Consider the following 16,190-nt stretch of genomic DNA (forward strand, 5'->3'; position numbering starts at 1 on the left):
GGGGGGGGGGGGGGGGGGGGGGGGGACGGGGGTAAGGTGTGTCTTGCTGTAACAGCTTCTAAGATGGCTTCACTGTTGCTAAGTTAGAGCAAGCCCATTTACAAAAGCAGATAGCGCAGGTTAGAAGTTTTCAGGGTCTTATATGTAAGTCTTAAATCTGTTCTGAGTTGATTTTTATATATGGTGAGAGGTAAGTATCTGGTTTCATTCTTCTGCATGTAGATACCTAGTTTCTTCAGCACCATTTATTGAAGAGACTGTTCTTTCCCCAGTGTATGTTCTTGGCATCTTTTTTGAAAATCAGTTGGGTGTAAAATTTGGCTTTATTTCTGGGTTCTGTATACTGTTCCATTGTTCTTTCTTTCTGTTTCTATGCTAGTATCATACTGTTTGGGTTACTATAACCAAGATATATTTTGGTTATGTTTTATATTGGTTTAATATAAATTTATACTTGGTTATATCAATTTATAAATCTAGATTTGGTAATGTAAAAAATAGTATATTTTGAAGTCACAAGGTATGGTGCTTCCAGCTTTGTTCTTTTTGCTCAGGAGTGCTTTGGCTATTTGTGGTGTTTTGTGGTTTCATACTAATTTTAGGATTGTTTTCTATTTCTGTGAAAAATGTTATTGGTATTTTGATAGAGATAGCCTTGAATCTATAGATTGCTTTGAATAATATGGACATTTTAACTATACATGAACATGGGATGTATTTGCGTCCTCCTGAATTTCTTTCTTCAGTGTTTTATAGTTGACTTTGTAGAGTTCTTTTACCTCTTTGGTTAAATTTATTCTTCAATATTTTATTTTATTTTTATAGCTATTGTAAATGAGATTGCTTTCTTCATTTTTTCCCCAAGTTGTTTGTTATATTCTGCAACGTTACTGAATTTGTTTATAGTTCTAAAAGTGTTTTGGTGGAGTCTTTAGGATTTTCTGAATATAAGATCTTGTCATCTGCAAGTACAGGCAATTTGACTTTCTCCTTTGCAGTTTCCATGCCCATTATTTCTTTTTCTTTCCTAATTGCTCTGGCTAGGAATTCCAGTTCTATGTTGAATAAAAGAGGTGAAAGCGGGTGTTCTTGTCTTGTTACAGATATTAGAGGAAAGGACTTAAACTTTTCCTTGTTCAGTATGATGTTAGTTGTGGGTTTGCCATATAAGGCCTTTATTTCTTTAAGGTATGTTGCTTCATACATAATTTGTTGAGAGTTTTTAATCATGAAGGGATGTTGAATTTTATCAAATGCTTTTCTGCATCTGTTAAAATGATTGCATGGTTTTTGTTCTTTATTCTGTTACTGGGATGTATCACATTTACTGATTTGCACATGTTCGGCCATTCTTATATATCTGGGATAAATTTCGTTTGATCATGGTGTTTAATCTTTTTGGTGTACGTTGGATTCAGTTTGCTAGTATTTTGTTGAGGATTTTTGCATCTATGTTAATCAGGGACCAATATCAACTTGTAGTGTTGTGTCCTTTTATATGTTTTCAGTATTAGCAGAATGCTGGCCTCATGTAATGGGTTGGGAAGAATTCCCTTCTCTCGATTTTTTGAGAATAGTTTATGAACAAGTTATTAGTTCTTTAAAAGTTTAGTCAAATTCTACAGTGAAATCATCTGGTCTTAGTCTTCTTTGTTAGGAGACATTTTATTACTGTTTCAATCTCATTACTTGCTATTGGTCTGTTCAGGGTTTCTATTTATTCATGATTCAATCTTGGTAGTTTTTATGTGCCCAGGAATTTACCCATTTCTTCTAGCCTTTCCAATTTGTTGGTGTATAGTTGTTTGTAATAGTCTGTAATGATCCTTCATATTTCTGTGATGTCAGTGGTAATATCACCATTTTCTTTTTTTTTTTTTTACTGTAACCTAGTTGATTGTACATATCTGTGGGGTGCAGAGTTGAGTATCAGTGCTCCTGTATGATATGTGATGCTCAAATCAGAATGAATCTTATATTCAATACTGTACACTGTCATTGCTATTCATGGCCCTTTACCAAATCCACCCTCCCTCCTCCTTTCCTGTTTCTAGTAACCTCAGTTCTCCTTTTGAAAGTTCAATGTTTTATTGTTAATGTTGTATCTTTCTTTCTTTTATTCATTTGTTTACTATTTTAGCTCCCACTTATGAGTGAGAACATATGGTATTTCCCTTTCTCTGCATGGCTTATTTCACTTAATATGATTTTCTCTAAGTTCATCCATGTTACTGTGAATGGCAATATTTCATTCTCTTTTTGGCATAGTAATATTTCATTGTGTGAATATACCACATTTTCCTTATGCAGTTGTCTGATGATGGACATTTAGGTTGCTTCCAACTCTTGGCTATTGTAAACAGAGCTGCGATAAACATGGGGGTGCAGGTATCTCTTCAGCATGATGCTTTCCATTCATTTGGTTATATACTCAACAGTGGAAGTGCTAGATTATTTGGCTCTTCTTTCTTAAGTTGTTTAAGGAATCTCCATACCATTCTCCGTAAAGGCTGCACCAATTTACAGTCCCACCAGCAGTGTAGAAGGGTTCCTCTTTCTCTGCATCCTTGCTGACATTTGTTGTTCTCCATCTTTAGATGATAGCCAGTCGAACTGGGATGAGATGGTATCTTAATGTGGGTCTCATCTGCATTTCCCTGATGCTGACTGATGCTGAGCGTTTTTTACATGTGTGCTGTCCATTTGTGTGTCTTCCTTTGAGAAATGCCTATTCAGTTCCTTTGCCCATTTTTTAATCGGGTTGTTTGGGTTTTTTTATTGTTAAGTTGTTTGTGTTCCTTATAGTTTTGGATAGTAATCCTTTGTCAGATGCATAGTTTGCAAGTATTTTTTCCCACTTTGTAGATTGTCATTTTGCTCTGTTAATTGTTTCTTTTGCTGTGCAGAAGCTTTGTAGTTTGATATGATAACATAGGTTTATTTTTCCTTTTGTTGCCCGTGCTTTGGGAGTCATATTCATAAAGTCTTTGTCCAGTTCTAGTTTCTGAAGTATTTCCTCTGTGTTTCTTTTAAGCTGTTTTATAGTTTCAGGTCTTATATTTAAGTCTTTAATTCATTTTGAATTGTTTTTGTTTATGGTGAGAGGTACAGGTGTAGTTTCATTCTTCTACATATGGATGTCCAGTTTTCTAAGCGCCATTTATTGAAGAGACAGTCCTTTCCCCAATGTATGTTCCTGTTGCCTTTGTCGAAGATGGCTGTAGGTTTGTGGGTTGATTTCTGGGTTCTCTAGTCTGTGTCATTGGTCTGTGTGCCTGTTTTTACGCTTGTACCATGCTCTTTTGGTTACTATAAGCTTTGTAGTATAGGTTGAAGTTGGGTAGTGTTATGCCTCTAGCTTTGTTTATTTTTTTGCTTGGGGTTGCTTTGGCTATTTGGGGTCTTTTGTTGTTCCTTATGAATGTTAGGATTGTTTTTTCTATTTCTGTGAAGAATGTCTTTGGTATTTTGATGGGGATTGCATTGAATCTGTAGATTGCTTTGGCTAGTATGGACATTTTCACAATGTTAGTTTTTCCAATTGAGGCACAAGGAATTTCTTTCCATTTTATGATGTCCTCTTTAATTTATTGCAACAGTGATTTATAATTCTTGTTTTAGAGATCTTTCATCTCCTTTGTTATTTTGATTCCCAGGTGTTTTATTTATTTATTTTTGTGACTATTGTAAGTCAGCTTGCTTTCTTGATTTCTTTTTTTGTTTGTACGTTGTTGGAATATTAAAATGCTACTGATTTTTGGGTGTTGATTTTGTATCCTACAACTTTACTAAAAATTTTTAAAGAGGTTTTAGGCTGTTTTGTTTATAGGATCATGTCTTCTGCAAACAGGGACTATTTGACTTCATCTGTTCTAATCTGGATGCCATTTATTTCTTTGTCTTGCCTGATTGCTCTGGATATTACTTTTGATACTATGTTAAATAGGAATGGTGAGAGTGAGCATCTTTGTCTTGTTCCGATTCTCAAGGGGAAAACTTTCAACTTTTCCCTATTCAAGATGATATTGGTAGATTTTTTTTTTTTCTGGTCAAGATAGCAGAATGGAAAGTCCCCAGCATCACTCTCTCCCACAACTAAACCAATTTACAACTACAAAAAAGCAACGACAGCCAAGCTGGGGCCACTAGAGCTCAGGGGAAGAGGAGGAGAAACCTACAGAATGCATGAAGTCAGGAGAAGCCATGATGAGAGAAAGTAAGTACTGCTCTGACTGTTTCATGCTGTGGCTGCCTTAAGGCTGGAGCTGTTGATCCCACTGAGCAGTAGCTGGCAAAAGCTGCAGCTGTGCCCTCTGGATGAAGTTGCTTGGAGGCGGCAGCAGAGAAGAGGGCCTTGGTTGTACCCAGACCAGCAAGACCACTAATAGGGTTCCTGTGGACCCACACAGGAGTGAGAAGCCAGAACAACTTAAAAAAAGGAGCCACTCAGAGGCCGGTGAGTCATTGCAAGGGACTGGTACAGGGCCCATCCCACGGGAAGTGTTTTCAGCACAGGCAGTGGGGGAGAGGGGCCCAATAGGAGAACACTGGGACACAGCAAGGACAACTGACCAGCACCCCAAGCAGTGTAGGACCACTCAGAGGAGACTGGTCAGGAATATAGAATTGCATGGGGTGCAGTTTGATGAAAAGACTCAGGCTCAGATCAGTGTTTCTACACAACCCAAGTGCACTGAGTCTCTGTAGAGCTGGAAGTACCTATAAAGTCAACCGTTAAAACCTGAGCTGCACAAAAAGCTTTTCCTAGGGAATCAGCAGCAAAGCAGCAATTTTAGTTCAACTACAGAGCTCAAGTACTGGTCCCAACAGGAAATTCCCCCATTTTAGGAATAAACAAAGGACAAAAAATTAGTTCTGGCCCAGGCATACTGCCAGTGCCTCGGGTCCACCCGGGGATGTGAGGTATGGAGTCGGAGGCTGGAGCCCCCTCCCACAACCAGGCACACCACCAGCTCCTCAGCCATCTGGGGACCTGAGGGATGGAGACAGGGACTGGAACCACCCCCATCCAGGCATACTGCACCAGTGGCTTGGGGCCCACCCTGGGACTCAAGGCATGTATCTGGGGACTGGCCCCCCCTCACCTCAACCAGGCACAGCATGCCAATGCCTTGGGGCCTGCCTGCGGACCTGAGGGATGGAACTGGGGATTGGGCCCCCCTCCCCTCAATTGGGCACACTGTTCCAGTGCCTTCGGGCCTGCCTGGGGACCCAAGGCATGGATCCAGGGTCTGTATCCCTCTCCCCTCATCCAGGCCCACCACACCAGCATTTTGGGGCCCATCCAGGGACCCGAGGCTTGGATCTGGGGACCGGATCCCCCTCCCACAACCAGGAACACTGCACCAGCACCTTGGGGGCCTGCCTGGGGACCCGAGGGATGGAGCTGGGGACTGGACCCCCCCCCACAACCAGGCACACTGCCACACCAAGGAGCATGCCAAAAACATCACCTCCATATGGGTGGCCCACCACAGCCACCACAATAACCATGGCTGCCATGAAAGCGGCCAGATGCCACAACCACCACGCAGATGGTCTGCCAGCTACTGGAGTGCATTGACACAAGGAGAGTCACCAGCAGAGATGAAGAAAAGAAGAGGATGTCTCTCTCCACAAAGCCATTGCAGAGTGACAGAAGAAGCACCTGCTCTATGATAATATTGGGGGACCTGCTCACACCTCTCAGCATTGGACAGATCATCTAGACAACAAATCAATGGAGAAGCCATTATTCTTTCAGAAGGAGAGAAGAAATCTAGGGTAATTAGAGGGTGGAGGGTGGAGGGTGAGGGGGATGGGGTGAGATTGGACAAGGGGAATAAAGAATAAGTATGATTTGTAACAATGTATATGCTAGTAATATTGATTTGATCAACATATCTCATTATTGAACCCCCAAAATACATATAATTAATTTTGATTCAATAAAAATTAAAAATAAATAAATAAATAAACGTTAAAAAAAGTCCAAAGTCTTATCTGAGACCAAAGCCAAAACTCCTTCCAGCTGTGAACCTGTAAAAATCAAAAACAAATTTATCTACCTCCAAGATATAATGGTGGGACAGACATTGGTTGCACATTTCCATTCTAAAAGGTAGGAATAGGCCAGAAGAAAGAAGAAACAGGCCCCAAACAAGTCTGAAACCCAGCAGGGCAGACATTAAGTTTTAAAGCTCCAAAATAATCTTTGACTCCAATTCCTGGAGCACAGTGGGGCATCTGGGCCCCCAAAACCTCGGGCAGCCCTGCCCCCATGGCACTGCTGCAAGCATCCCACTGGGCTCACTGGTACCTGTGGCTTTTCCAGGCGAGCGTTGCATGTTGCCACTGACACTACTGTGCTGGGGTCCTGGTGGCAGCCCCACTGCTTTGGTTCTACTAGACCTTTCCTCAGTGGGGGCTCTCTGTGGGGGCTCCAGCCACATTATTCTGTTTGGCATTGCTCTAGTAGATGGCCTTTGTGGTGTCTCTACCCCTGCAGCATGTTTCTGCTTGGGCCCTCAGGCTTTTCCGTACATCCTCTGAAATCTGGGTGGAGGCTGCGTTGCCTCCACTGCTGTCATGTTCTGCTGACCTGCAGACTTAACACAATGTGGATGCCACCAAAGTTTCTGGCTTGTGCTCTCCAGAGCTGCTGCACAAACCACACTTGGGGCTGCTTGAGGCAGGGCTGCTCCAGCCAGAGCAGATGGGATGCAGGGAGCAGATTCCTGAGGGCAGTGGCACCCCAGGTCTATCCACTGGAATAACTCAGGCTTCCTGAGTATTAGTGTCTATTTCCTTCTTTAGGTCTAATAGAGTTTGCTTTATAAATCTGGCTGCTCCAACATTGGGTGCATATATATTTATGATTATTATGTCTTCTTGATGGACAAATCCTTTTATCATTATGTGGTGGCCCTAATTATCTCTTTTTATGGTTTTTAGTTTAAAGTCTATTTTATCAGAGATAAGAATAGCTACTCCAGCTCATTTTTCATTTCTGTTTGCATGGTAAATCTTTTCCATCCTTTCACTCTTAGTCTATGTGAGTCTTTATAGGTGAAGTGGGTCTCTTGAAGGCAGCAGATAGTTGGGTCCTCCTTTTAATCCAATCATCCAGTCTGTGTCTTTTGATTGGATATTTTCATCCTTTTACATTGACTCATTATTGAAAAGTATTGATTTACTCCTAGCATTTTATTGATTTTTGTTTGGATGTCTCAAGTGTCTTTTGTTCCTTTCTTTCTGATTTACTGTTTGTCTTCTGTATTTGTTGGTTTCTTGTGTTGTAGATAAACTGGGGTTTTGTTTCTCTTTATTGTTGGCATTTTAATTTTATTGGTGGGTTTTGATTTTTCTTGAATTTTTATGGTAGTTGTAGTTATTTTTCAGGTACTAAACCCAGTACTCCCTTGAGAATTTCTTGTAAGGGTGTTTGTGTGGTAGTGATCTCCCACAGTTTTTGTTTGTCTGAGAAGTATATTATTTGCTCTTAATTTTGGAAGGATAGCCTTGTGGGATAGAGTACTCTTGGCTGGCAATGTCTGTCTTTTCATATTTTGAATATGTCATCTCATTCTTTTCTGGCTTTTAGGGTTTGTGATGAAAAGTCTGATGTTAGTCTCATTGGGGCTCCCTTATTGGTGATTTGACACTTCTCTCTTGCAGCTTTTAAGATTCTCTCTTTGTCTTTGAGTTTTGCCAATTTGACTATAATATGTCTTTGAGAAGACCTTTTTGGGTTGAATAGAGTTGGGGATCTTTGAGCTTCCCGAATCTGAGGATCTGTGTCTTTTCCTATATCTGGGAAGTTTTCTGCCACTATTTTGTTAAGTCTGTTTTCATTGGAATCTCCTTTTTCCTCCCCTTCTGGATTACCCATGACTCAGATATTTGAGCACTTAAGGTTGTCTGATATCTCTCTTAGATTTTCTTCAACGTTTTTAATTCTTTTTTCTTTTTTTTTTTTTTGTCTGCCTGTGTTTATTTCAAACAGCCCATCTTCAAGGTCAGAAGTTAGCTCTTCTGCTTCTGCAAGCCTGCTGGTTTAACTCTGTTGTGTTTTTTATTTTGTTGAATGAATTCTTCAGCTTGGGAAGCTCTGCTGCATTCTTTTTCAGGGCATTGCTTTTCTTGTACATTTCTTCTTTCAGGTCCTGTATACTTTTCTTGTTCCATTGTGTTATCTAGATGAGTATTCTTGTATCTCATTTAGTTTCCTTAGAATTATCACTCAAAATTCCTTGTCAGACATTTCAAGGTCTTCTTGTTCTGTAGGATCTAGAGCTTGAGAGTTATTACCATTTGGTGGTGTACTTTCTTGATTTTTCATATTTCTGGTATCTTTCCTTTGATGTTTAGTCATTGTGCCAAGGGATTTCACGGTCCACTCGTTTGACACTATTGTCTGCTTAGGATCCTGCTGGGGCTGCCAATATGGCACAGCTGCCTCAGTGTCTGCTTGGTCTCCTGCTGGCACCTTGGGTGCATGGTCACCTCTGGTCTTGGGCTTCTCTGGGAGGCACCTCTCTGGTTGGCACGCACTCTTCAGGGCTAGGAACGGGGTCCAGTGGTAGTGAGGCCTTCCTGGTAGGTCATGTTCTGGTGCCATGGGGCGCGTGGTCTCCACAGGACTTGGGCCTCTCCGGGGGGGCGCCTCTCTGGTTGGCACACACTCAGCCGGGCTGGGGATGGGGTCCGGCAGTGGCGAGGCCTACCTGCTCGGTCCTTTATTTGATTTTTTAAAAAATACATATTCTTTCTATCCCCTGTTTTACTTATCATATTTTCTGTGATATATGAGCCATTATGTTTCTTTTTATTTTTTATTTCTGAAATAATTTTTTTATTTCAATTTTTTCCCTGAGCTGTGTTATTCACATTTTCTTCAACTTAGCCATCTCATTTATGAGCATTTCTATTTCTGGTTTTTACTCTTCTTTCATAGCTTCTATAGTAAATTTTATTTTAGATTATTTTTGTCATGCTAGGTGACAGTTTTCACCTGATCTGTGGTCATATTTTGCTGTTGTGCCTTCCTTTCTGGTGTGGTTTGTCAACTATTCTACTGATTCTTGTCTTGTGTTTCATATCTTTGTGTGGGATGCAATCACAATTTTTTTTTCTTTTTAAATTATATGGATTTTTCTATACTTTATGATGAGATTTATGTTTCAGTGGTGGGAGTAGGCAGAATATCTTTCCTAGATTTATAGCTTAAGAGTTTCTTCTGTATTATAAATTAAAAGTACAGATGCCTCTTGACTTATGATGGGGTTACTTTCTGATAAAGCCATCATAAGTTGAAAATATTGTAAGTTGAAATTGTGTTTAATACACCTAACCTACTGAACATCATATCTTAGCCTCGCCTACTTTAAACACGCTTAGAACACTTCAATTAGCCTACAGTTGGGCAAAATCATCTAATCCAAAGCCTAATTTATAATAAAGTGTTGAATGTCTCATGTAATTTATTGAATACAGTATACTGGGGTACTGGTTGTTTACCCTCATGATCACATGGCTGATTAGGAGCTGACTGCAGCTTGCTGCTGCTGCCCAGCACCAGAGAAAGAGTATTGTACTGCATATTGCTTGGGAAAAGTTCAAAGCTCCAAATTTGAAGTACAGTTTCTACCAAATGCATATTGCTTTTGCATTATTGTAAAGCTGAACAATTTTAAGTTCAACTATCATAAGTTGGAGACCGTCTGTGTTATCACCTTCCTAGAGCTTAGTTTCTGGACTCTTTTCCCCATTATCTGAACCATATCTTTGCTCATAAATATTCCTTGTATTCTTCTTTAAGCAGGGCCTCTATCCTTCTGAAAGAAAGATTTTGTTAGACATTTCTAAGACCATAGAAGGCTTAGGTTATCTTGCATTTAACTTCCTATGTGCACTTACTGGGTCCCTATTTGGTGCGTCTTTTCTTTCTTTCATTCTTTTTTCTTTTTTCTTTTTTTGCATTTGCCTGGAAATTGGGGCGTGTAGAGGAGCTATGTCACAGTTTTCTAGGTAACTGTGCAAATGTGCATACTGAGGCTTTCCTTTTGGAGTGGGCTTCACTATTTTTTGAGACTGTGGGCAATTTCTGTGTCTGGGACTGCTAGAAGTCTTAGAACTTCCCTTTCTTTTCCCTCTACCAAACAGCAGATGATGATGTACAGGTCCTTTGTGGGTTCTGCTGTTGTATTTGGTTTGTATTTCTCCTTCTCCTCCCTCTACAGCATAATCTTTGGTTTGCAAGGACATCTTGTTGAAGATTCTAGATATGGACTTTAAAAAAGATATTCTAGTTGCCTTGTCTGATTTTAGAATGAATTTGGTGATTTAAAATTTCCACTGTCATTATGACTTTGTCTTGCCTGTAAGTCTTTCCATTATAAAAGGGATTTATTTATGCTTTTAATTATTCACCCATAACTGACACTGTTGTTGTTTTACCCTGACCCTAATGTACCCTTTTACTGATTTGGTTCACTTTCCCCATCATCTGGCTGCTTTGAGTACTGCTGCTAATGGTTCACACCTACAAACTTCTCCAGAAAATTGCCTTGGGGTATTATAGCTATCTCATCCAGAGGTTCCTGGGGCCAATGACTGACAGGTATGAGGGTTTACAAACTCAAGTTTTTTGCCTCAAGGTGCGATAGACTCTGTGGTAAATTTTCTCTCTAGAGCTTCTGTGGGGTCACGATGAATTTAGACTTTGCTTGCAACCATATTTATGCTTACCTTCTACCCCTTACCAGTTCTGATCCCCTCACTTTCCCATGCGTTTCTTCTGAGAGCATTTCTTTTTTTTTTTTTTTTTTCTTTTTCCATGTCTGGCAACAGATCGCAACCCTCAGTGTCTCCCCCGTACCGGACTGGGACCGGCAACGGGATCGCAGCCCTCGGTGTTGCTCCCGCGCCTCGCTCAGCCAGTGAGCGGGAACCGGTCCGTATGTGGGATCCGAACCCTCAGCGGGAGCGCTGCCGCGCTTCCCAAGCGGTGCACTATAGCAGTGCGCCACCGGGCCGGCCCCAAGCATTTCTTCATTAAGTCTTCATTGCAAAATAATCCCTATTTTAGGCTTAACTTCTTTTGAACCCAAATAAGACAGTTGGTACCAGAAGTGAGGTGGTTCAAGGGAGCTGACTCTAAGAATGGGATTTTGGAGTTGGATTACCTACCCTCCACTGGCAGTGAGGGCCCCATTACTGGTGACAGGAATATTGGTAATCTATGCCATGTTGTAGCAGTGCAATTACTAAGACTTTCACTTGTAGCAAACTGTGATGGTAAATAGATGGAATAGGTGTACTGGCTACTGCAGTGGCTCACATGTTTGACAGGTACAGGAGAAATGGTAGTTATGAGGATTGTGGAATTGGCTATTGCAAAGTACCATTAAGGCACTGAAAAGAGAAAATTATAGGCTCTGGTCATTTAATCACTAATTTAAAGTAAAGTGTGAATGTCAGAGGACCTGCTTGATAGTGAGCCTCATCTCCTGCAGCTGTTGTTGAAAGCTCAGGGCTTGGTTGTAAGAGTTGGAAAACTGAAGAAGTTAGTGCTATTGATCTGGCAAATGAATTTTCAGCATCTCAGAAAGGAGATCAAAAGCATTTCACATCTGCCTGGGATGGATAACTGTTTAAATTCTTGATTTTGCAATGTTATTTCTTCTGTTCTCTGTCATAATATAGTCAAAGGGATCTGGATCACTTGGACATTTTGTAGAACAGGATGTTGAACCTCTATAACAATTACATAAAGTTAATTAGACCTGTGAAAACTGGCAAGTATTTCAGATGCCCTGATAAAACACATGCATCTCAGGGGGTGGGAGATAAATTCTATTCAAGGGCCTGATGCATCAATGAAGGATTTATGGGTCCAGTTGTCAATGGCATGCTGCCACATCCCTTCAAAATGGAACAGTTGCACCATGTGTCTTCTGTCACTACAAAAGAGCCACAACATCTGTTGGGCCTCTTTTCGTTTGGAGGTAGCTCAATTTGCATTTGGGAATACTGCTCTGACACATTTATTGGATGATTTAGAAGACTGCTAGTTTCAAAGGGAGTCTGGAGTAAGAAAGTTCTACATAAGGTCCAGGTTGCAGTACAAGCATCCCTGCTGCTTGTACTATTTGAAGGCCCCATGGTATTAGAAGTATTTGTGGTACAAACAGATGCTGTGTGCAGTCTCAGGCAAGCCTCAACAGGAGAGTTGTGGTGCAGAATCCTGGGCTTCTGGAGGAAGGCCATGTTATCTTCAGCAGAGAATTATTCACCATTCAAAAAGTAGCTCCTGGCATGCTATTGGTCTTTGATAAAGACGGAGAATCTGACCATAAATGACTATGTGACCAAAGCTATCCATCATGAGTAGCTACTATTAGATTCACCAAATTGTAAAGTTGTTGGGCACATCGATACATCTGAGACTGAGATTCAGTAGGTTTGGAGGGCACAAATATGTTGCATAAATAGATTTCCATGTCATCCCATCCCCTATTGTATACATTAATGCCTCTCTCTTAGCTCACACCTATGGACTTATGAAGGGTCCCTAAAAGCATGTAACGAATGAGGAAAACATAAATAGACCTTTGTTCATTAATTAGTTGTCTCAGAACATTGGTGCAAACCAAAACTGGATTGTTGCTATGCTACAGCTCAATTCAGAGTTGGCTCTTAAAGACAGTGGTTAGGGAAAATCCTCCAAGTGGGAGAACTTCGGGTGTTACAACTGGTAATCCACTTTGTGTTGAGAAGGAAGTAGCCAAAGATAAAAATATACATGGACTCATGGGCTGTGGTGAATAGTTTGGCTGTTTTGTCAGATCCTGAAAGGAGCAAGATTGGAAGATTAGATCAAAGAAGAGGCATTTGAATGGACCTATGACAGTGGGTACAAATTGTGGGGATCTTGTGTTTCATGTTAATGTACATCAGAGAGCATCCACTGTGGAAGAGTCACGTAACAAGCAAGTGGCTAGAGTGATATGTTCAATAGATGAAAGTCAGCCTCTATCCTCAGTTGCCCCACTGCTTGCACAAATGGCTTTATGAATGAAATAGCTATAGTCAGAAAGCATTAGGCTATGCATGGGTCCAACATCATAGGCTCTCTCTCACCAAGGCTGTGGCTCCTGCCACTTCTGAATGTCTAACCTATTATCAATAAGATTGATGCTAAGCCTCAGATATGGTACCATCTCTTGAGGAGATCAACCATGTATTTGTCAATATGTTGATACATCAGAACCTTTCTATCTTTGAAGGAGCAAGGATTTGTGCTTATTGTTCTTGATACATATTTCTGAGTATGGGTTTGCCTTTCCTGCCCAAAGTAACTTGGCCAGTATCACTCTCTACAGTGTATTGGCCAGCACTACTATCCAGGGTTTCACCAGGGTCTGATTTATGGACATGAGATCAAATCAAGGACAGTAGAGCATACTTTATAGCAAATAAAGTGTGGCAATGGGTACATAACCATGGGACCTACTGATCTATATCACATGTCACCATCCAGAAGCAGTCAGCCCAATAGAGTAGTGGATTGGCCTATTAAAGAGGAAGTCAAGCTCCAGCTGGGTGATGACAATTGCCAAGATGGGGTATTACACTTTAAAGTGATGCCTATGTGTCAAACAAATGACCACTGTCCAAGGACTACAAAGTTGTAGTAGAAATGCCCCTGCTTGTCATTACTTTCAGTGAACAACTTGGCGTATTTGATTCCGTTATGTACAACCTTATGATCTGAGGGTTTGGAGGTTACATGGATCCCAGTGAGAGGATGCGTCCACCAGGAAATACAGTAAACTTCTCACTAAACTTAAAGCTACAGCTGCCATATTGTCATTTCTGGCTCCTTGTGACAGTAGAACAGTAACAGAAAGAAGAAAAGAATAGAAAGAAAAGAAAAAAAAAGGAGGGAAGGAGGGAAGAGAGGAATAAAGGAAAAGAAAAGGAATTGTCATTTGGCAGCATGATTGGTTTGCTGTGATCATCATGAGGAGGTAGGGTTGCTGCTGAATAGTGGGCAGAAAGACAAGTGTTTGGCACTCAGGTGACCCACTGGGGTTTTTCTTAAAATTACCATGCCTAGTTTTAACTGTAAATAGGAAAATACAGCAAGTACAGCCTGATAAAAGCACGGAAACTAGGGTCTCTGGGATGAAGATCAGGGTCATCCCATCAGGTAAGCCACCCAGAATAGCAGAAGTGATGGCTGAGGTTGAGGAGACTCTAGAATAGACGGTAGAGCAGGGAGATGGATGGTAGGGGTCAATTGGGGCATTGGGGTCAATGGCTAGGGCAGGGCTGTACCAGGTGCTGTCAGGATCTACTTTAGCTTCATTTCTCTCTGTATCCTGTTTCTCCCACTCCCTTGTAGGTTTCTCCCAAGAGTGCTCACTCAGTAAAGCACTTGTAAAGCCATCCTTGTTTCAGACTCTGCTTCTAAAGAACCCTCCCCAATACATTATCCTAGTCCACAGTTTTTGTGAAACAGAAAAATGAATTATTTTTATATGCTTTTTTTCCCCACTGATCCTCTAATTCTTGCTTTTCAAATGTTTTCTTTACTGTATAAAATCTCATCAGTCAGGTTCACTGACCTACAGATATTACAACCTATTGCCATCCATGCTCTAATTTGAAAATAGTGGCTATGGAGTCAAAGACTGCCAAATTTTGTTCAAGATATGCATGTATTGAAACAAGACACTCTCAAAGGAAGATATACGAATGGCCAACAGACACACGAAAAAGTGCTCAACATCACTCAACACCCGGGAAATGCAAATCAAAACCACACTGAGATACCATCTTACTCCAGTTAGAATAGCTAATATTCAAAAGTCTCAGAATGATAAGTGCTGGTGAGGTTGCAGAGAAAAAGGAACTCTCATCCACTGTTGGTGGGGTGGCAAAATGGTGCAGCCTTTATGGAAAATGGTATGGAGGTTCCTCAAACAATTACAGATAGAGCTACCATATGACCCAGCTATCCGACTGCTGGGAATATACCCAGAGGAGTGGAAATCATCAAGTCAAAGGTATACCTGTACTCCCATGTTTATTGCAGCTGTATATACAATAGCCAAGATCTGGAACCAGCCCAAATGTCCATCATCAGATAAGTGGGTAAGGAAACTGTGGTATATCTACACAATGGAATACTACTCTGTTATGGAAGAGAATGAAATACTACCATTTGCAAAACAATGGATGGACCTAGAGAAAATTATATTAAGTGAAACAAGTCAGGCACAGAAAGAGAAATTCCACATGTTCTCACTTATTTGTGGGAGCTAAAAATTAAAAAATAAATAAACACACAAACAAAGGGTTGGGGGAAGAGGACAGAATAACCACAACAATTCCTTTAACTATTTAAGCCAAGTGCACAGATACGATGTGGGGGGGGGGTACAGGAGGGGGAGGAGAGGAACAGGTAAAGGGGCATGAAAATCAAGTACAATGTATTTTGAAAAGTAAAATAAAATAAAATAACCCACACTGTACCCCACAAATACATATAAATAAAAGTTTTTTTTCCTTTTTGTCTTTTTTACTGACCGGCAATGGGATCGCAACCCTCGATGTTGCGCCCGCACCGCACTCAGCCAGTGAGCGGGAACCGGTCTCCACATGGGATCCGAACCCACAGCGGCGAGCGGTGCACTCTCCAGTGCACCACCAGGCCAGCCCTAAATAAAAGTTTTTTTTAAAAAATAGAAAACAGGCAATACATTTTAGGATTATTTTTAAGAAAATGATTAAATAATTTTTTTGTCTGACAGAGTAAGTAAGCTTCACCAATGTAGAGTACCTTATTGTTCCAGTGATGCCACCTAAAGAAGCATTACAGCATAGTACATGGTCTTATTTTATAAAAGTTTACAATTCGGTTACATGTAGATTTCTAATGTTATGTAAACCCTCAGATTGGGATTATTTTGGTGGAAAGAGTTAAGAATGGGTTATATCATAAATAAATGTGAACATTTTTGATATTTTGTTACAGATCTTAAATCACATGTAATCTGAGACATTTAATCAAGACATTTTAATAAAAAAGTTTGAGGAAGTTTTTGGAGGGATTAATTGATATAAAATTGTTGTTTTGCTTCTTATATTAAATTTATCTTCACTCTCAGTTGTTCTGGATT

General features: G+C 40.5%; 1 protein-coding gene across 1 annotated transcript in view; it reads left to right on the forward strand.

Moving 5' to 3' along the window:
- ADAM32 (ADAM metallopeptidase domain 32) overlaps positions 1-16,190 on the forward strand; it is a gene marked incomplete at its 3' end in the record, with an annotated part of 141,628 nt that overhangs the window by 42,141 nt on the left and 83,297 nt on the right. The window lies entirely within an intron of this gene.

Source organism: Galeopterus variegatus, unplaced genomic scaffold (genome assembly GCF_000696425.1).
Source record: "Galeopterus variegatus unplaced genomic scaffold, G_variegatus-3.0.2 Scaffold348, whole genome shotgun sequence".
Taxonomy (NCBI): domain Eukaryota; kingdom Metazoa; phylum Chordata; class Mammalia; order Dermoptera; family Cynocephalidae; genus Galeopterus; species Galeopterus variegatus.